Below are 21,578 nucleotides of genomic sequence, written 5' to 3'. Positions count from 1 at the left end.
GTGGGAACCCTTGGCCCAATTAATCTTTTCATACAGAAAGTTGCCTCCGATGACATCAATGCTGTTGGATTTAAGGCCTGCAAGCAGCCTTGATTCTTCTGGAGACTGCAAGGGCTCTGCAATGTATATGAAGGAGTTGAATTGTGGAAAATGTCAGCAATCAAGCAAAAATGTGCTCCTCGGTTTGATGAGCCCTCCCCCCAAGCTCTGGTGTACGGAGCCAGCTGTAATAAGGAGGTGCTGTTCCCTTCCTCAGGGAGAAAAAAGCCACCCCAGCAGACAAAAGCTGTGTAGCTACAAGTGGCCCAGGTTGTCAACTCCATTTCAATGAGCCACAGAACCTGGCTGCAGTGCAGGAAGAGGTTTCATGACCTTCTCCGCACCGGAAAAGTGAGTATGACTTTCCCATCACCCTCAATCTGATCCCCATTGCCTCTCCTCACCAGCACTCTGCTTTGCCAACCTCTTCCTCCACATCCCACTTGACACTTACATTCCTGCACCCTTACCCATTCCCTCTCTCACTATGGTCACATTCACTTAACTATTCGACCATGCAGCCCTCACATTTCCTATCACTGTGATGCCATGACAACAACTACTTACAACACACAGGGAGGGTCCTTTGTATCCTTCTAAGCATCTATGCTATGCATTCACTACACTCACTCCTTCCATGGTCCATGGGGGAGCTTAGTCGCAAGGGTATTGAAAACATGGTCATTGTTCAGAATAGAATGACATCTCTTAAGGAGCGATGGTCAGCTATTGGGCAAACAAAGCAGACCTTCATGCAAGTCCTCTGGAGTAGGACTTCCAGTGCAGAAATGGGTCCTCATGAGTCCCCTGCAGTGCAGCAAGGTGCTGTCAAGCCACTTGCTACCTCTGAAGTGGGGCTGACCCATGAGAGGGATGAAGGTAGCAGACAACAAGGAAGTGGGGGCTCCTCTCCAAGCGCTCACACGACCATGCCACAGCAAAGCCCTCAGTCAGAGCCCCACCAGCGTCCTCACCCAAATGAGATGGGCGTCTCAGCCCCTGCACTGCTGTAGGAGCAGCAGACTGTTGGCGAACTCGCACAGATTCGCCACCCCAGAGGATGCCCGCCAAAGGGAGCAGCAAGAGAGCAAGCAAGGGGCCTCCACATCTGCTGAAACCACAGGGGAAGCACCACGTAGGAGCACTCGTAAGAGGAAGATAAAGCACAAGTAGTCACAAGGGTAGTCACTTGGTGCTGTGTTGTTTTGTTTTTGGACCAGCCATCATTGTGATTGTATTATAAAGTGTTTTGATGGCAAACTGTTGAAGTTGTGGCCTGTGTCAAATGGGACTTTCACATTGAGGGCTTAGGGCGCCTTGCAATTATCAGAATGGTGGTCAGAGTGATAGGATTCCGTAGGTTCTTCTCCATTGTCGATGATCTGGTAAGAAGGAGCGAGACTAAAGTGTTTGATTGTGCAGGCTAAGCAAATCTGGCCAGGATGAGTGCGTCCCTTGCATCCCGGGCAGCAATATGGTGGCGCTCTGGCACCTTCTGGCCTGTGCATCTTCAGGTGGGTGACTAGCAGCTTGGCGCTCCTGTTGATATTCCTGCTGTTGGTGCTGCTGTTGCTCATGGTTCTGCTGCTGCTGCGGCTGGTCTTCATCCGAATCTGATGTCCAGGAGGAAAGGAATTAAATGGTCGCCATGCTTCTGGTATATGCCTCAGTTGAGGAAGCGCTTAGTCAAGGTGGGGAGAGTGGTTTCCAAGGAGGTCACACTGGAGATGGGTGTCAGGCTCCAAACTTCCACAATACTGAGTATGCCTGCTAGAAGTTCCCCCAGACCTGAATCAACAAAGTTTTGCCATCTGCAAATGATCATCGGTAAAAACTCCTTTGTAATGGTGGAGCTGCAGCTGTTCGTAAGCAATCCATTAGTGAGGCCACCAGGATTACCTGGCGTGTTCCAGAGCAGGCGTGTAGGATGGGGGAAATGTGTTAAAATCAGAAAGGCCTCTCAAAATGGGATTATAGAGGCAATTAAGTGGTTGTGAAGGGCCTTAAGGGCGATGGAAAGCGGGTCAGAAAACACGCACTTGGGCAAATTGCTCGGAGATGAGATGGAGGCGGGAATGGGCCCGCCAGTTTTGGCGATTTTAACAACTCGCACGCCTCCAAACCCGCCTCCTCGGGGCTGGGAAAATCGAGCCCCTTGTGTCTGTTCTCATAGTGTTGATTTGATGAGGAGGACAAATTTGTGAGGGGATAAAATCAAGCAGTCATCAACAATAAGAGCAACATCAACATATCAAGTAGTATGTTAATTGCTGTCAATATCCAAGGATGGTTACAGACCACGCTACCCTTACCTGGCATATCAGAAGCAATCTTTCTTCATGCTTCAGCTTCACTACAGAGGCAGTAACTGAGCTACACCATCTGTAGATTAACTTTACAGACAACTTGAAGGCTTGGACAGCTCTTTCATAGCTGCTCAAGTCATTAAGCATTACGCTTCTATGCAACAGGATTCTTCCAGGCCACTACAGTTCATCCCTTTATAGAAAAAGTAGCTGATGCCTTGTTTGTTAGCGGAAATACCTAATAATTTTCCCATCGGAAAGAAGACACCAGCTAGAGTGGGCATTGAACTTTTATCACCAGGAAGGCTTTCCAAGTGTCCAAGGCTTTATAGATGGAACCCACATGACCAGCAGACCTTCAAACATAAACCCAAATACAGGAAGTGGGCACCACTCCGTAAAAGTACAGGTGGTTTTTGATCACAGAAATATAATCATGCATGTTAACACCCATTACCCAGGGAGCAGCCATGATGCTTTTATTATGCAGCAGACCACTGCGTCTCATTTCTTTGAGTCATAAGAACATAAGAAATAGGAGCAGGAGTAGGCCAATCGGCCCCTCGAGCCTGCTCCGCCATTCAATAAGATCATGGCTGATCTGATCCTAACCGCCAATCTACTATCACAGAACCATCTCCTGAATCTAACAGAATTAGACACACGAAATAGGAGCAGGATCAGGCTACACGGCCCCTGGGCCCGCTCCGCTACCCACAGGGCCATGTCCGATCCGAACCTAGACTCATGTCCAAATTCCTGCCCGCTCCCCGTAACCCTTAATTCCCTTTACTTCTAGGAAACTGTCTATTTCTGTTTTAAATTTATGTAATGATGTAGCTTCTACAGCTTTTTGGGGCAGCATATTCCATGGACCTACCACCCTCTGAGTGAAGTAGTTCCTCCTCATCTCAGTTTTGAAAGAGCAGCCCCTTATTCTAAGACTATGCCCCCTAGTTCTTGTTTCACCCATCATCGGGAACATCCTCCCCGCATCCACCCGATCCAACCCCTTCACAATCTTATATGTTTCAATAAGATCGCCTCTCATTCTTCTGAACTCCAATGAGTAGAGTCCCAATCTACTCAACCTCTCCTCATATGTTCATCCCCTCATCCCCGGGATTAACCGAGTGAACCTTCTTTGTACTGACTCGAGAGCAAGTATGCCTTTTCTTAAGTATGGACACCAAAACTGTATGCAGTATTCCAGGTGCGGTCTCACCAATGCCTTGTACAACTGAAGCAATACCTCCCTATTTTTATATTCTATCCCCCTAGCAATGAAAGCCAACATTCCATTGGCCTTCTTAATCACTTGCTGCACCTGAGTTTTGTGCACCAGGACCCCCAGATCCCTTTGTACTTCAGTACTTTCCAGTTTCTTGCCATTAAGATAATAACTTGCTCTACGATTTTTCCTGCCAAAGTGCATAACCTCACACTTTCCAGTATTGTATTCCATCTGCCAAATCTCTGCCCACTTACTTAGCCTGTCTATGTCCCCTTGCAGGTTTTTTATGTCCTCCTCACTCACTACTTTCCCTGCCATCTTAGTATCATCTGCAAACTTTGATATGTTGCACTCGGTCCCCTCCTCCAAATCGTTAATATAGATTGTAAAGAGTTGGGGACCCAGCACTGACCCCTGCAGAACACCACTAGTTACTGATTGCCAGTCTGAGAATGAACCATTTATCCCAACTCTCTGCCTTCTGTTAGATAGCCAATCCTCTATCCATGCCAGAATATTACCCCCAATCCCGTGATTTTTTATCTTAAGCAATAATCTTTTGTGTGGCACCTTGTCAAATGCCTTTTGGAAGTCTAAATACACTACGTCCACTGGTTCCCCTTTATCCACCCTATATGTTACTTCCTCAAAGAACTCCAGCAAATTTGTCAAACATGACTTCCCCTTCATAAAACCAGTCAGTATATGAAAGTTTCCAAAGGATGAAGGGATGACTATTGGGAGAACATAACTCATTATCCCAGTTAGAAACCACGACACAGCAGCAGATCATCGATAAAATGAGGCCCATGTCACCATCTGAATGATTGTAGAGCATACTACTGGGATGCTGAAACAACGATTCTATTGCTTAGAGCACTCAGATGGGGAACAGTAATGGATACGTTCTACGGCTGATCAACTTTATTTCTGCTACTAAATACCAATCATTGTTCCTCCAATAATATGCTGCACATTGCTCTACTCAAGCTGAACTGTTATATTTCCACACTCCTAAGAGACAATTCAGGAAGAAACAAAGTGAGGAAAATAAACAAGGGATTTTTTTTATTAATTTGGTCAAAATCTGCCCAGCTATAGTTAAACTATTTGCAACTAATCAGGTAAGAAGCATTCACAGATCTCAGCAGGTACTACCTTTAGGAGGAAATAAAGACTTACATTTATATAATAACACGTTTCATGAGCTCAGGTTGTCCTAAAGCTCTTTACATCCAATTAAGCACTTCTTGAAATGTAGTCATTGTTGTAATGTAAAACACGGCAGCCTATTTTCACACAGCAAGGCCCCACAAACAGCAATGTAATAATGGCCAGATAATCTGTTTTAGTGATGTTGGTTAAGGGATAAATATTGGTCAGGACAACAGGAAAGCTCCCTTGCACTTTTTCGAAATAGTGCCATAGTATCATTTTCTACGTCCACCTGAGAGGACAGGTTTAACATCTCATCCGAAAGACGGCATCTCCGACAGTGCAGTGCTCCCTTAATACTGCACTGGAGTGTCAGCCTAGATTTCTTTTGTGCTTAAGTTCCTGAAGTGGGACTATGAACCCATGATATTTCGACTCAGAGGTGAGACTGCTACCACTGAGCCAAGGCTAACACATGAACACACTACCTTTGAAGCCTCCATAGCTTTTTACCCATTCCTGGTGATGCTAGTACAAAAAGAAAATACTGCAGATGCTGGAAATCTGAAATAAAAACAGAAAATGCTGGAGATACTCAGCAGGTCAGGCAGCATCTGTGATAAGAGAAACAGAGTTAACGTTTCAGGTCGATGATCTTTTGTCATAACTGATGATGCTAGGGTGTGTTATACAGTGAATTCTAATTTAAAATTATTTTACGTTGAACAGTAAATTGTTACAAAAAATTGTTTTCTGGCTGTGCGTACTCTGAAAAACCAATTATAGCTACCATTTTACTGTTTAACGATACAATGCTTTTTGACCATGTGGTCAACGCCAGAGTTGGAAAGGACACAGACCTCTGGAGTGGTGTGATTGGCAGAGAGGGGGTAGGGAAAACCAATTCCAATGGTACCCTCCTCCTGTCGAAATGCTTAGAACATGGCCTCGTCATAACCAACCCCTTGGTCCGTCAGAGAGACAAGTACAAGGCTTCATGGCAGCACCCTCGTTCCAAGCACTGGCATCTGCTGGAGTACGTCATCGTCCGAGTGAGGGACCACAAGGACGTCCGCATCACCCGCGTCATGACAGGAGCTGATGACTGCTGGACAGACCACCACCTAATCCGCTCTGTCATCTCCATCAATGTAGCCCCAAAACAGCGGTGGCAACAGAAACAATGCCGCAGGAAAATTAACGCTGGAGCACTAAAAGACCCCGCTAAGAAAGCCCTATTCAGCCTGCGCCTCACAAACAACCTGACGACTCCCAGTGATGCAGAGACACAGAGTGCCCACAGCGTCTGGTCTGCACTCAAGGCCTCCATAATCAGCACCTGTGAAGAGAAACTCGGTCACTCAACCAGGAAGCAAAGGGTTTGGGGGCTTCTTTAAACTGGTTTAAAGTAATTTTCCTGGTCTTGCAGGACCAATTCCAATAAAACCAATTTTATTACAGCAGTTACGAATCGCTGCCCCTCCTTTAGTTCTGAGTGGAGGAACTTATAATTAATGATATTAAAATGGAACAAGTGGTTTGGATGAGAGAAAAAAATCAAGTTTTATTACCTAAATAAACTACAATCAAAATAATAAACTATATCACATGAACACAGTAATTACAGTAAAATTACTTAAAATGGGGTAAGGCAGACGGCAAAAATGAGGGGTAAGTGACTACAATGTTGATTAAACAATCTTAGCAATATCCCCTTAAATTACCATCCCCCAAACTCCTTAACTAGGCAGCTTTGCTGAGGAGTCAGAAACTCTGCTCACCTGCGGTCCAGCGAAGTAAGAGCGAGAGATAGCTTCTCAGCCGCTATCTTTATACCTGGTGAGGCCCCTGCCGTTCTGCCTTGCAAGGGCTGTGTGCAAAATTCCCCACCCAAAGGGTCCAATACACAAGAGAAAGCTGTGATTGGCTAACTCAAAGTGGTTAGACTGGGCTAATGTGTCTTCCGGAGCTCCCTGGGCTGAAACAAAGAGAATGCAACAGCCCTATTGTCCAGTGCTGGGTGATTTAAAACCCATTCAAATCTTAAACGTTTCCCATTCAAGATACAAAAGCCTCTTCTGCAGTTTAGATGTATCCACTCGATATACAAACAAATGCTAATAGCATTCGATTGCTTTGTAAACAAAGCACTGTCCTTTGTCTTCATTGAACCTTACTTCCAGACACAGAAAGCTGCATTCCAAGCCCCTTTGTCTTCGGCCATGTGGTGCGACAGCCATTTTTATCCCTGGAAATTTAAAAGCACAACGCCCAGGGATTCTTTCATCAAAAAAATTAATCTTCAGAACTGTAAATTATTGCGAATTCTTACAGAAACACCAAGACTGGTTTGACGAGAATGACCAGGAGATCCAGGAGCTAATAAGCCGCAAGCGCAAGGCATTTCTGATCTGGAAACAGCAACAGAACTCGAGAGCACGAAAGCAGCTCTACAGAAGCCTGAAAGCCGAGGTCCAACAAAAAACTCGCGACCTAAAGAACAGATGGTGGGTGGAGAAAGCGCAGGAGATCCAGCAGCTAGCCAACAACCACGACGTGCATGGATTCTTTAGTGCAGTCAAGACCATCTACGGCCCAAGCACCAAAGGCCCTTCCCCACTACAGGCCAAGAACGAAGAGGTACTCATCAAGGACAGGGAAGCAGTCAGTGCCCGCTGGAAGGAGCACTTCAAAGATCTCCTTAACCACGACTCTGTCTTCGACACGAGTGTCCTCAACTCCATCCCACAGCATGCTACCCGCCACCATCTCAGCACAACCCCAGCCCGGCATGAGGTTGAAAAGGCCATCCGACAACTGAAGAACAACAAGGCCTCAGGAGCAGATGGAATCCCCGCCGAGGCACTAAAGCATGGCGGAGAAGCACTACTGGTGCGAATTCATGAACTCATTTCTCTTATCTGGAAGGAGGAGAGCATGCCAGGGGATCTCAGAGACGCCATAATTGTGACCATCTTCAAGAAAGGTGACAAGTCCGATTGCGGTAATTACAGAGGAGTTTCCCTGCTACCTGCCACAGGGAAAGTCATCGCAAGAATCCTCCTCAATCGCCTTCTCCCAGTGGCCGAAGAGCTCCTCCCAGAGTCGCAATGCGGATTCCGCCCACTAAGGAGCACAATGGACATGATCTTCACCGCACGTCAATTGCAAGAGAAATGCAGGGAACAGCACCAACCACTGTACATGGCCTTCTTTGATCTCACAAAGGCCTTCAACATGGTCAACCATGAGGGATTATGGAGTGTCCTCCTCAAATTCGGCTGCCCTCAAAAGTTTGTCACTATCCTCCGCCTGCTTCACGACGACATGCAAGCCGTGATCCTGACCAATGGTTCCACCACAGACCCAATTCACGTACGAACCGGGGTCAAGCAAGGCTGTGTCATCGCACCAATGCTCTTCTCAATCTTCCTTGCTGCAATGCTCCATCTCACCCTCAGTAAGCTCCCCACTGGAGTGGAGCTAATTTACAGAACAAACGGGAAACTGTTCAACCTCCGTCGCCTCCAGTCCAGATCCAAGGTCGTCCCATCCTCTGTCGTCGAATTACAGTATGCAGACGATGCTTGCGTCTGCGCTCACTCGGAGGTCGAACTCCAAACCATCATAAACACCTTCACTGAAGCATACGAGAGCATGGGCCTTACATTAAACATCCGTAAGACAAAGGTCCTCTACCAACCTGCCCCCACCACACAGTGCTGCCCCCACCACACAGTGCTGCCCCCCGATTATCAAAATCCACGACAAGGCCTTGGACAACGTGCACCACTTTCCATACCTCGGGAGCCTACTTTCAACAAGGGCAGACATCGACGACGAAGTCCAACACCGCCTTCAGTGTGCCAGTGCAGCCTTCGTTTGCCTGAGGAAGAAAGTGTTTGAAGACCAGGACCTCAAACCCGGCACTAAGCTCATGGTCTACAGGGCAGCAGTGATACCTGCCCTGCTGTATGTCTCAGAGACATGGACCATGTACAGCAGGCACCTCAAAGCACAGGGGAGGTACCACCAACGCTGCCTCTGCAAGATCCTGCAAATCCATTGGCAGGATAGGCGCACCAACGTCAGTGTTCTTGCTCAGGCCAACATCCCCAGCATCGAAACTCTGACCACACTCAATCAGCTCCGATGGACGGGTCACATTGTCCGCATGCCTGATACGAGACTCCCAAAACAAGCGCTCTACTCAGAGCTCCGGCACGGCAAGAGAGCCCCAAGTGGGCAGAGGAAATGCTTCAAGGACACCCTTAAAGCCTCCTTGAAAAAGTGTAACATCCCCACCGACACCTGGGAATCTCTGGCCCAAGACCGCACAAAGTGAAGGAGAAGCATCCGGGAAGGCGCCGAACTCCTCGAGTCTCTTCGCCGGGAGCAAGCGGAAGCCAAGCGCAGGCAGCGCAAGGAGCACACGTCTACCCAAGCACCCCACCCATCTGCCCCGTCAACCACCGTCTGCCCCACCTGTGACAGAGACTGTAGGTCCCGCATTGGATGAATCAGCCACATGCGAGCTCATTTTTAATGTGGAAGCAAGTCATCCTCCGTTCCGAGGGATTGCCTAAGAAGAAGAAGGTTTAACGTTACAATGCTTTTTGACCATGTGGTGGCTGTTCTGATCAGTCCAGCTCCAAATGAATCAAATTTAAAACTGAAACATCTACACAGTAATACATCATGAACATTCTTAAAGATGTTCATTTAGGACTGAGATGAGGAGGAATTTCTTCACCCAGAGAGTGGTGAACCTGTGGAATTCTCTACTACACAAGGCAGTTGAGGTCAATTCATTAAATATATTCAAGAAGGAGTTAGATATATTTCTTAAGGCTAAGGGGATCAAGGGATATGGGGAGAAAGCAGGGACAGGGTACTGAATTTGGATGATCAGCCATGATCTCATTAAATGGCAGAGCAGGCTCGAGGGGCCGAATGGCCTACTCCTGCTCCTATCTTCTATGTTTCTATGTGAATTTAAATTATGTAGCTAGATTTGATTCCATCTCTGTAAATACCAAAACCTCTATTTGGACTAAATTAAATTTTTCTGCCATTATTATTTAATCGTTAAATTGTGACATTTCGTTAGATTAGAATTTTTTTTTTAATTTGTCGAGTTGCTTTATTAATATCTATTTAGATTTTAACAGCACTAGAAAGATTATACACGTAAAAAATACTTGTTACAATATTCCTAGAAATGCAGGTGAATGTCCTCATGGTGGACATTCGGCGGAGGACCCGTTTACACGCGTAATTAAGGTTTCCACCAAATTTCTGTTGAAGTTACGATGGCAGAAAGGGAGAAAACCTGAGGATATTTTCAGCCCTTTATTTTTCTTTCTTAATGATATACAATTTATTTGTTTTCTCTTTTAAAAGTACAGTGTAGTAGATCTAACCCTACCGCATGAGTCCACAAAATAATTATCCTTATATATTGCAAAACAAATCACTTGCAAATACATTAGAGGCCCATAACTAAATATAGAAACCCATGTACAAATAGATGCCCCTACATATGTTGGTGTAATTTTACTATTAGTGGACACTAGCAGATTCATTAACGGGTGGACAGTATGGTTAATTCTATTATATTTTTTAAAAATTGATTATATTGCATAACAGCAAATAGGACAAACCTAATATTCTAATTGATGGGCTTGTGTAATACACAGAATACACAGTAACTTATGAAGATTTGTACCTAAACAGTTAAACTTGCAAGGTTGAAAATAATCCACCAGTTAACCCCTTGTAAAATGGCAGAACATTTGAAAGCCCTCCAGGTGTAATAACCCACAGTGTACCATCTTCCATTTCTTTAAGAGGACATCACATATTAAGGCAAATCTATCTTATTTGTCCTATGCCTCTAATTAGATTTCAAAATCCCGCCTCTCGCACTCTCCAGCCTGGCACGGAGTTCACGTGAAGCTCCTGGGTGCAGCCATTACCAACCACGTGTTCATGAGCGCACCCGGGGAAACCTTAGGAACAACACTGATGGGCAAAATAGCTGCGCACCACACACACGAACCCCACACATGGTCCCTTTGTTCAGAATTAAAGAATTTTTATCACTTCCAGAAGGAAAAAAACCCATAAAACTCCAAAGAATTAACGAACCCACTAATTAGAGTATAATTTTTTTTATTTTACCTGCCAAGGATAACTATAATTATAAGTGCAGAATATTATTAACAGAGGATCTTCACAAAGCTGTCTAGACTGCCATGCTCTATAACCTGTATGACCGTAGATGGGATCAAATTACACAGTGCAGGGTTGTCTACAGCAGGCAGAAGCAAATTACACATTTCAGACAAACTTTTGGGTATGCCTTGTCCTCCAAGGGGACCAATCAGAAATCTGGTCTTACAAAAGCAAAATACCGCGGATGCTGGAAACCTGAAATAAAAACAGAAAATGCTGGAAACACTCAGCAAGTCAGGCAGCATCTGTGGAGAGAGAAGCAGAGTAAACGGCCAAGATTATCCTCACCTCAGTGTGGCCGGGGTCGGTGGCGGGTCGCAGCCTTGCTGCTGGTTCCATCCTGCTCTGGAAATTGAATTTCCGTTGATAGGGTTTGTTAAGCACACCTAGCACATTTCCCAGTTCAATTAGAGGAAGCGGGTCTGGTGACATCATTCATGACACATCAGCAGCCAGTTTCATTAAAGGAACCATGGCCAACTTTCTTTTAACATTTGTGCTGTCAGTGTTCTACAGCATTGAAATGCTGCAAACTCTGACAATCACTGCACAGAGGTGCATGGCTGCACCCAGGTTCTCAATGACTCCCTCCATATGCTTATGGAGGGAGTCACAGCTCGCAGGGAGGTCCTCTTCCTTTCCGATGGGCGGAAAAGACCTCCCCAGGAGGCCAACACAGCCTGGTTGCACATTGCATAGGAGGGCACAAGCAGGGATGTGGTCAGGAGGACCTGGGTGCACTGGCGCAAATATTTCAATTATATCATTAGATCACGAAACGTTACTGCAAAGCCACATGAACCTCATCCTGCTGTGACTCTCATCACATCCCCATCACTCTGCTATCCCTACCCTACTCCTGCACATCTTTACTCACACCAACTTACCTTGCACCTCCATCCATCCCTCTCTATCTACATTATCACATCGCTCCTGGGTCCAGACCTCACTCCTGGGCCTAGACCTAGTTCCTGGGCCCCGTCCTCGTCCATGGGGCTCGTCCTCGTTCCTGGGTCCCGACCTCCTTATACTGTGTCTCCTTCCAGTGAGTGTCTCCCGAGGTGTCTCCATCCAGTGAATGTGTCCCACTGCAAGGAATTAGCACACGCTAGCGGGGTGGGAGTTATTTATCTCTGGCCAGTCAGAAGCCTCTGAGCTGCTCCAGGGATCCCCTTGCTGTTTCGAAGCGCTCCCCTATTCCTGAGTTCTGACCGCCGAACTTATTCGGTAGCGATGTAGACAGAAAACAATGTGACTCATGGTTTGGGTGCAAAACAGACCAGTATTTATTGAAAACAAAAGAAAGAAACAACTTAAAATAATCGATATAGCTCTTATGCCTGGTACAGCACTTTTGCTTAACGCAGTACCCTCAGTGTCCACTAGAGCGCTCCCTGCTCAGTGCAACACTACTTTATTTTAAATACACGCAGTATACTCAGTGTCCACTAGAGCGCTCCCTGACTCAGTGCAACACTACTTTATTTTAAATCCAGCACCGTTTGCTTAAAAACCCTTTTGCTCACTACAGCACCTTAGCTTAGTGGCTTTTACTTAAAAACAGCACTTTAATACAGCTGTAAAGTGTTCACTGAAGCACTTCTCTGCTTAGCGCAACACTCCTTTTAACAGCACTTTTAATATAGAAACACTTTGCTCACTACAGCACCTTAGCTTAATGGCTTTTACTTAAAAACAGCACTTTAAATACAGTTACTTAAAAAAACAGCTAACAGCATTCACCACAGCACTTCTTTGCTTGGTGCAACACTCCTTTTAATACAGATTTAAATACAGTACTTTGAAACAGATACTCCTTTTTAATACAGTTTTAAATACCGAATTCAGTGTTCACTATAGCACTTCTCTGCTAGGTGCAACACTGCCTTACTTAAATAGGGGAGGAGAAACGGACACAACGAGGGAAGATCGACTAAAATCACAGTCCTTAACAAAATTCCCTTTAATTCCCACCCCTATACCTATCCTAAGTTGCCTTGTGGAAGGCCAGAAAAATATATGCTCACCACTGGAAATGCCTGCTCCGTGCCCTGCGAACTTAGATCTTCACTGCCCCAAAGTAAGAAACACCCCAGTGTTTGAAAGTTAACTGCTGGTGTTCTACTTCCTCAGGCAATCTCCCACACTGTAGGGGCACACGGAGGTGAGGCCAGAGAGAGAGAGAGCTTCTGGGAAGCTATCTTTTATACCCCCATTTGGGGCCCGCCCAGATCCGGAGGTATCTGGGCTAAAACAAAAGGGATCCAACTGCCCCATTGCCCAGTAATGGGTTTTGATGAATTATCCATTTGTTTAAACTGTTCCTTTTCTCAGTTTAAATGTCTCTTCAATTGTCTGTGATTGGCTTTGAATGTGTTTCCATTCATCAATGATGGGTTTGAATGGAGCTGTCTTGGTTTGAAAAAAGCATGTCTTTCTGTGGTTGCTGAGTAAACAGCTTTGGAGGCTAGTGTAAACAAAGCCATTGTCCTGTAGTCAACTGAAACTGCAGTCTCAAGTGGTTACTCCTTTGTGTAGCAGTTTCTGTAAACACATCGATTGTCTCTGCAGGGAGGTGGGAACTTCCCTTTGATTAGCAGATTGGGACCTTTTTCCACAGACCCAGGCTGCTCTTTCAAGTGCTTTGTCTTCTGCCATGCGGTCTGACGGCCATTTTGATCCCCCTGGATTTTTGAAGGTATTACCCAGGTATTCTTTAATCAAAATTAATCTCCAGAACTGTAGGAAATTTCAAAATTATTGCAAAATCCTACAGTCCCCCATCGGATACTAAAACTTGCTTGTAGTATCCTTGCCAAAAGTAAGCAATAATTTCTGACCCCCCCACAAACAACCTTCCCTTATACTTAACTAAATCTCTCTTTGATCCCCCGACACCTCCATCTCCCCTGCCCAGAGAGAATCATAGTATGGCAGGCATCTATTGACAGAAAACCCAAAATTAATTAAATAATCAATACACGGAGGGGGTCCATTGCCCCTGCACCACTTATATTCACAATAAGTCAAGCATGGAGGGGGCCTTCGCCCCTGCACCACTTATATTCACAATAAGTCAAGCATGGAGGGGGTCCTACGCCCCTGCACTGCTTGTAACATAATTTTCACACCCTTAAAGTGATTGTCATCCAGCCAACATGTCTGCTAAAAAAAGATGGAAGACAAACAAGCTTCCTTTAACTCCAAACAAGCAGTGAAATAATTAAGCAAGTTCTGTAAATTCTTAGTCTTAAATTTTATTTCCAGCAGCAGTTTTAAATGTTGTGGGCATCTGTTTCCTGCAGACCCCTTCCTTCGTGGACTAGGGATGTTTCCTCTCTCGAATCCCATGACTCGTTGATCCCCTGTGCTTTCCAGAACTCTGAAAAAGACAAAGAAAACATCTCGCCAGGTCCCCTGGCTCGGGGGGGGTGGGAGCGTAATCAGGTCCCGTGATCCACAGTACAATTCTGGAACCGTACCACACTCAAAACGTATACACTAATATTAATTTCAATATAAAAACAAAACTTAACACGTTCTACCTTAATAACACGTCCTACCTTAATACACCTTCTACCTTAATACACGTTCTACCTTAATACATATTCTACCTTAATACACGTTCTACCTTAACAAAGCTATGTACAAGCGCAGCCCGTCTCCGGGCGGCCAGCTTAATTCCTCGTTGGGCTGCCGCAGGCTGCTCCCTGTGGCATGGCTGGACTGATTCCAGCTTCTCGTCCCTCGCAGCTTATGGCTGCTGGTTGGGAACCTCTGCTTTTTGGCCTCTCCCTGACTCGGGAGACCGCCCTACTCCACTGGAAAGTGGGTGACCATACTTTCTTGGGCTGGGGTACCCGAAGAGATCTCCTAGGGATTGTCGCCGGTGGGGCTACCCTGTCGAGCAGACCCTCAACTCGGGTCACACTCCCTGCTGGCTGGGGACCTCCTCCTTCGGGCCCCTCCCTTCCCAAACCTGGGCTGGGGACAGGCAATCCCTTGCCACTGGCTGCCTGTGGCTGCGAGCCTTCCCCTTCAGGTCTAAAACCTGGTTCAGGCTCCTCCCCGGAGTCCCACAAGAGAGGGGGAATCGCTCGGGCCAAGTGCTGGGGAGCTTCTACAATCCCAGCTGCCTGTTCCTCTGCCCCCTGCTTAAACAAACCGGATTGTTTGACATAACTGGCTGCCTGCCAGTAATCCTGTTCAAAATCATGAATGGCTCCCCCCCCCCCCCACCACCACACAAGCCACAGCGCCTGCCTGTGAACTTGGACCTGCTGTGGGCTGGGGATTACTATTCTCAGGTTCACTCCCAGCTGCCTGTTTCCCTGTGGGTCCCATTAAGCTAAATGGGACCTTGTTAGACCGGGGTGAGTGGGTGAGGTCCTCCGAGTGGACCACTGTGCTGGAGGCTCCAATTTCCACTGAATATCTCCCCTGCACCATCTCCACCCCCATCTCAACATAGGGCCTGCTCCCCTCAGCATTTTCGCGGGGACACAGGTCAACAGGCTGCGCTGGCTCTAGTCATTGCTGGGAGTGAGGTGGGGCAGACGGGGTTAAAACACCGGTGGTGGCTGCTACTCTCCCCTGGCCAGTCAGAAGAGACCGTAGGGACTGTAAAAATGACTCAATTTCTGCGGGAGGGAGGCTGTGGGATCCTTTCCCCTGTCCTTCCAAGGATTTTTACAGTCTTTTCTCCAGTGACCGTCTTTCCCACACCCATAGCAATTTAACCTAGCCTGAGAGGGCTGGTTCCCCTCCTGGTGCCACTCTCTCTTACTCTGGCTCCCAGGTTTAACCTCATGGACTCTTCCCTTGGGCTGGGGAGCATCGATACCCCTCATGTTTCTGAAGGCTACTGTGAGCCGGCGGATCACCACTTCTTCAGTGGTCTGGGGGTTTCAGGGGTCAAACCAAGCCATGACCTGGGCTTCGATCTGGGGTAGGCTGTTTGTCATGAGACACCGGAGCCAGTGAGTCTATTGAACTGGGTCCAGTGCTGCCCGCCCTGGCATTCCCTGGCATGCGCTCCGGTAGACTGGCCACAGCCTGTCTGCGAACGCCTGCGGGGACTCCCCTGGGAGCGGCACTGTTCTTTCCACCCAAGCAAACGGGCTACCATCATTGAGTCCCATGGTCTCCAATACCTCATTCTTGAGACCCTCATAATCCCTCTGCCCCCTTTTGCACTCGCCAGATAGGGACTGGAGGAGATCACCTGCCAGGGAAAACAGCAGCATTTTTGCTTGCTCTGCCTCATGGCAGAAGTTTACACAAGCTGTTTGCTCTATCTCCCTGAAGTGCAGAGAGGGGTCTTCCTTTTTAGTGAGCTTGGGGACATGGCTAACCATGTCCCTGAGCTGGTGGGTGCCATACGGCACCTGAAACTGATTCTGGATATTCCCTGGGTCATCTTCATCAATGGGTGGACTGTACCTCCGTTGTCGGAGGTGGTACACTGGTCCTGGTCCCGGCCTATCTAGTGGGGCCTGCTGTGCTTCCTCTACCTTCCCATCCTCCACCCCTCTTTGCTGCCGGAGCTCCCGAAAGCTCAAAGCCGTGGGTGGTGGTCGTGGGACCTCTGACTCCCTGACCAACCTTTCCCTGGGTGTTGCCAGTGGGGCGGTTTTACTTGGGTTGCCAGTAAAATCCGGCTGACCTGCCTTCGGGTTGATCAGACATATCATCCCCTTTGCTCTTTTTAAAGCTATACTCAGGCTTTCTATCTCTGCTCTACAGGGGCCATGATCTGCTTCCTCAAACCCTTGCTCACAGGCCAGCTTATATGCTGCCTTTACTTCCCTAAACTTTTCCTCCTGCTCTTTTAATTCTTGTATGAGGCGAGCATTCTCCTCCCGCACCCTCATCTCATTGTTCTAGGCCTCTGCAACTAAACACTTCAGGTACTCTGACTCGTGCCTCGTGTGGCTTTTGCCCTCCCTAAACTGAACTACCAGGCGCTCTACCTTGGCCTGGTATTCCGCAACCTCCCTTTCCCTATCCCAACTCTCTGCCCTGGCTTCCCTAAGCCTGCGGGTGACTTCCCCAAGTCTGCAGGAACCTAACCACACAAACTAGTGGGATAAAAAGGAACCCAATAACTGCTGCTCTCTCCAGACTCAAACCACTGTCTGCCACATCGCACACCGTTGCCGACGGTCCTGCTGCGGTTGCCATTTTATAAGGAATTAGCACACGCTAGCGGGGTTGGGGTTATTTGTCTCTGTCCAGTCAGAAGCTACTGAGTTGCTCCAGGGACCCCCTTGCGGTTTTGAAGCGCTCCCCTATTCCTGAGTTCTGACCGCCGAACTTATTCAGTAGCGATGTAGACAGAAAAAACATGACTCATGGTTTGGGTGCAAAACAGACCAGTATTTATTGAAAACAAAAGAAAGAAACAACTTAAAATAATCGATATAGCTCTTATGCCTGGTACAGCACTTTTGCTTAACGCAGTACCCTCAGTGTCCACTAGAGCGCTCCCTGCTCAGTGCAACACTACTTTATTTTAAATACACGCAGTATACTCAGTGTCCACTAGAGCGCTCCCTGACTCAGTGCAACACTACTTTATTTTAAATCCAGCACCGTTTGCTTAAAAACCCTTTTGCTCACTACAGCACCTTAGCTTAGTGGCTTTTACTTAAAAACAGCACTTTAATACAGCTGTAAAGTGTTCACTGAAGCACTTCTCTGCTTAGCGCAACACTCCTTTTAACAGCACTTTTAATATAGAAACACTTTGCTCACTACAGCACCTTAGCTTAATGGCTTTTACTTAAAAACAGCACTTTAAATACAGTTACTTAAAAAAACAGCTAACAGCATTCACCACAGCACTTCTTTGCTTGGTGCAACACTCCTTTTAATACAGATTTAAATACAGTACTTTGAAACAGATACTCCTTTTTAATACAGTTTTAAATACCGAATTCAGTGTTCACTATAGCACTTCTCTGCTAGGTGCAACACTGCCTTACTTAAATAGGGGAGGAGAAACGGACACAACGAGGGAAGATCGACTAAAATCACAGTTCTTAACAAAATTCCCTTTAATTCCCACCCCATACCTATCCTAAGTTGCCTTGTGGAAGGCCAGAAAAATATATGCTCACCACTGGAAATGCCTGCTCCGTGCCCTGCGAACTTAGATCTTCACTGCCCCAAAGTAAGAAACACCCCAGTGTTTGAAAGTTAACTGCTGGTGTTCTACTTCCTCAGGCAATCTCCCACACTGTAGGGGCACACGGAGGTGAGGCCAGAGAGAGAGAGAGCTCCTGGGAAGCTATCTTTTATACCCCCATTTGGGGCCCGCCCAGATCCGGAGGTATCTGGGCTAAAACAAAAGGGATCCAACTGCCCCATTGTCCAGTAATGGGTTTTGATGAATTATCCATTCGCTTAAACTGTTCCTTTTCTCAGTTTAAATGCCTCTTCAATTGTCTGTGATTGGCTTTGAATGTGATCCATTCATCAATGATGGGTTTAAAGGGAGCTGTCTTGGTTTGAAAAAAACATGTCTTTCTGGGATTGCTGAGTAAACAGTTTTGGAGGCTCGTGTAAACAAATCCATTGTCCCGTGGTCAACTGAAACTGCAGTCTCAAGTGGTTACTCCTTTGTGTAGCAGTGTCTGTAAACACATCGATTGTCTCTGCAGGGAGGTGGGAACTCTCCTTTGATTAGCAGATTGGAACCTTTTTCCACAGACCCAGGCTGCTCTTTCAAGTCCTTTGTCTTCTGCCATGTGGTCTGATGGCCATTTTGATCCCCCTGGATTTTTAAAGGTATTACCCAGGTATTCTTTAATCAAAATTAATCTTCAGAACTGTAGGAAATTTTGAAATTATTGCGAAATCCTACACCACGGAGTCTCCTTCCAGTGAGTGTGTCCGCCGAGGCACTAAAACATGGCGGAGAAGCACTATTGGCGCAAATGCATGAACTCATTTCTCTTATTTGGAAGGAGGAGAGCATGCCAGGGGATCGCAGAGATGCCGTAATCGTGACCATCTTCCAGAAAGGTGACAAGTCCGATTGCGGTAATTACAGAGGAGTCTCCCTGCTGTCTGCCACAGGGAAAGTCATTGCAAGAATCCTCCTCAATCGCCTTCTCCCAGTGGCTGAAGAGCTCCTTCCAGAGTTGCAATGCAGATTCCGCCCACTAAGGAGCACAATGGACATGATCTTCACTGCGCATCAACTACAAGAGAAATGCAGGGAACAGCACCAACCACTGTACATGGCCTTCTTTGACCTCACAAAGGCCTTCGACACTGTCAACCTTGAGGGATTATGGAGTGCTCTCCTCAAATTCGGCTGCCCTCAAAAGTTTGTCACCATCCTCCGCCTGCTTCACGATGACATGCAAGCCGTGATCCTGACCAATGGATCCACCACAGACCCAATTCACGTACGGACTGGTGTCGAGCAAGGCTGTGTCACAATCACACAGAATCACAGAATCCTCACAGTGCAGATAGAGGCCATTTCGGCCCATCAAGCCTGCACCGACACATATCCCACCCTATCCCTGTAACCCCACGTCATTGCACCAACACTCTTCTCGATCTTCCTGGGTGCAATGCTCCATGTCACCCTCAATAAGCTCCCCGCTGGAGTGGAGCTAATCTACAGGACAAAGGGAAAACTGTTCAACCTCTGTCACCTCCAGTCCAGATCCAAGGTCATCCCATCCTCTGTCATCGAATTACTGTATGCAGATGACGCTTGCGTCTGTGCAAACTCTGAGGCCGAACTCCAAACCATCGTCAACACCTTCACCGAAGCGTACGAGAGCATGGGCCTTACACTAAACATCCTTAAGACAAAGGCCCTCTACCAACCTGCCCCTGCCACACAGTACTGCTCCCCAATTATCAAAATCCATGACGAGGCCTTGGACAACGTGGACCACTTTCCATACCTCGGGAGCTTACTGGCAACAAGGGCAGACGTCGATGATGAAGTCCAACACTGCCTTCAGTGTGCCAGTGCAGCCTCCGGTCACCTGAGGAAGAGAGTGTTTGAAGACCAGGACCTCAAACCCAGCACCAAGCTCATGGTCTACAGAGCAGTAGTGATACCCACCCTCCTGTATGCTTCAGAGACATGGACCATGTACAGCAGGCACCTCAAAGCACTGGAGAGGTACCACCAATGCTGCCTCTGCAACATCCTGCAAATCCATTGGCAGGATAGGCGCAGCAACGTCAGTGTACTCGCTCAGGTCAACATCCCCAGCATCGAAGCTTTGACCACGCTCGATCAGCTCCGCTGGACGGGATACATCGTCCACATGCCCGATACGAGCCTCCCAAAACAAGCACTCTACTCAGAGCTCCGACATGGCAAGAGAGCCCCAGTTGAGCATAGGAAACACTTCAAGGACACCCTCAAAGCCTCCTTGAAAAAGTGTAACATCCCCACCGACACCTGGGAATCCCTGGCCCAAGACCGCACAAAGTGGAGGAGAAGCATCCAGGAAGGCGCCGAACACCTCGAGTCTCTTCGCCGGGAGCAAGTGGAAGCCAAGCGCAAACAGCGCACGTCAACCCAAGCACCCCACCCACTCGCCCCTTCAACCACCATCTGCCCCATCTGTGACAGAGACTGTAGGTCTCGCATTGGACTCATCAGTCACCTGAGAACTCATTTTTAATGTGGAAGCAAGTCATCCTCGGTTCTGAGGGACTGCCTAAGAGAGAGAGAGAGAGAGAAGACATTATCACCTCCCCATTTCACTAGCCACCCCTCATACTCACCCTCATCCTAGTCCAATCATACCAACTAACAACACAAAAGGGTAGCCACTTGGGTGTTTTATGCAATGTTCATGTAAAGATGCTGTTAATGTGGTGTCAAACATTGAACCCTTTATTTTCAACACTTTGCGTTCTTGGACAGATTTGCGTGCACCTTTGGAAGTGGCTTAGTGAGTTGCAGTGAATGGTGAGACCTGCAATGGTGGTGAATGCAAAAAGAATTGCTTGGGCATTGTAGGGATGCTTTATGGTGTTGGTGTGGGTTGGTGCTAAACTGGCACATCATGTGCTATCCAGGGTGTACAGCGTCAAGTGAAGTAAATCTGGTCATGGTGAGAACAACCCTGGCCTCCCAGGCAGCAATATGCTCGGGTGCTGATGCCCTCTATCCTGTGCAGCATCAGTTGATTGCAGAGAAGGTTGGTGTTGTTGTTGGTGCTGCTGGTGTGCCTGGTGATGCTGGTGTTGGGTCTGATCGTGGTCGGATTCTGAGGGCCAAGGTGAGACAGTATAAAGGCACCCATTTTGATGGAATAGATAGCAGGTGAAGTAGAGATGACAGAAACATTGCGTCAATGGTGAGAGAGTTCTTCCAAAGAGGTGATACTGGATGGAGAGTGGAAAGTGGAAAACCTGCAGAAGCTGTGCTGGAAATGGCCTGAGAAGCAGCTTGTGGCTGAGGAACGTGATCTCTGGCAGATGGAAGGTTTTACTGTACCTTTTGTTGTGGAGTAATTTTAAATACTCAACACAAGTCTGACATCGAGAGTTCAAGCAGTCTTTATTCACACGTGGGGAGACAGCCTGTTCTGTCATAGCCAAGCTTCTCCACATTGTTA

This window comes from Somniosus microcephalus, chromosome 7 (assembly GCF_052327205.1).
Source record: "Somniosus microcephalus isolate GS21.2 chromosome 7, FLI_Smic_1.0, whole genome shotgun sequence".
Classification (NCBI taxonomy): Eukaryota; Metazoa; Chordata; class Chondrichthyes; order Squaliformes; family Somniosidae; genus Somniosus; species Somniosus microcephalus.
This window is presented reverse-complemented; position numbering follows the sequence as displayed.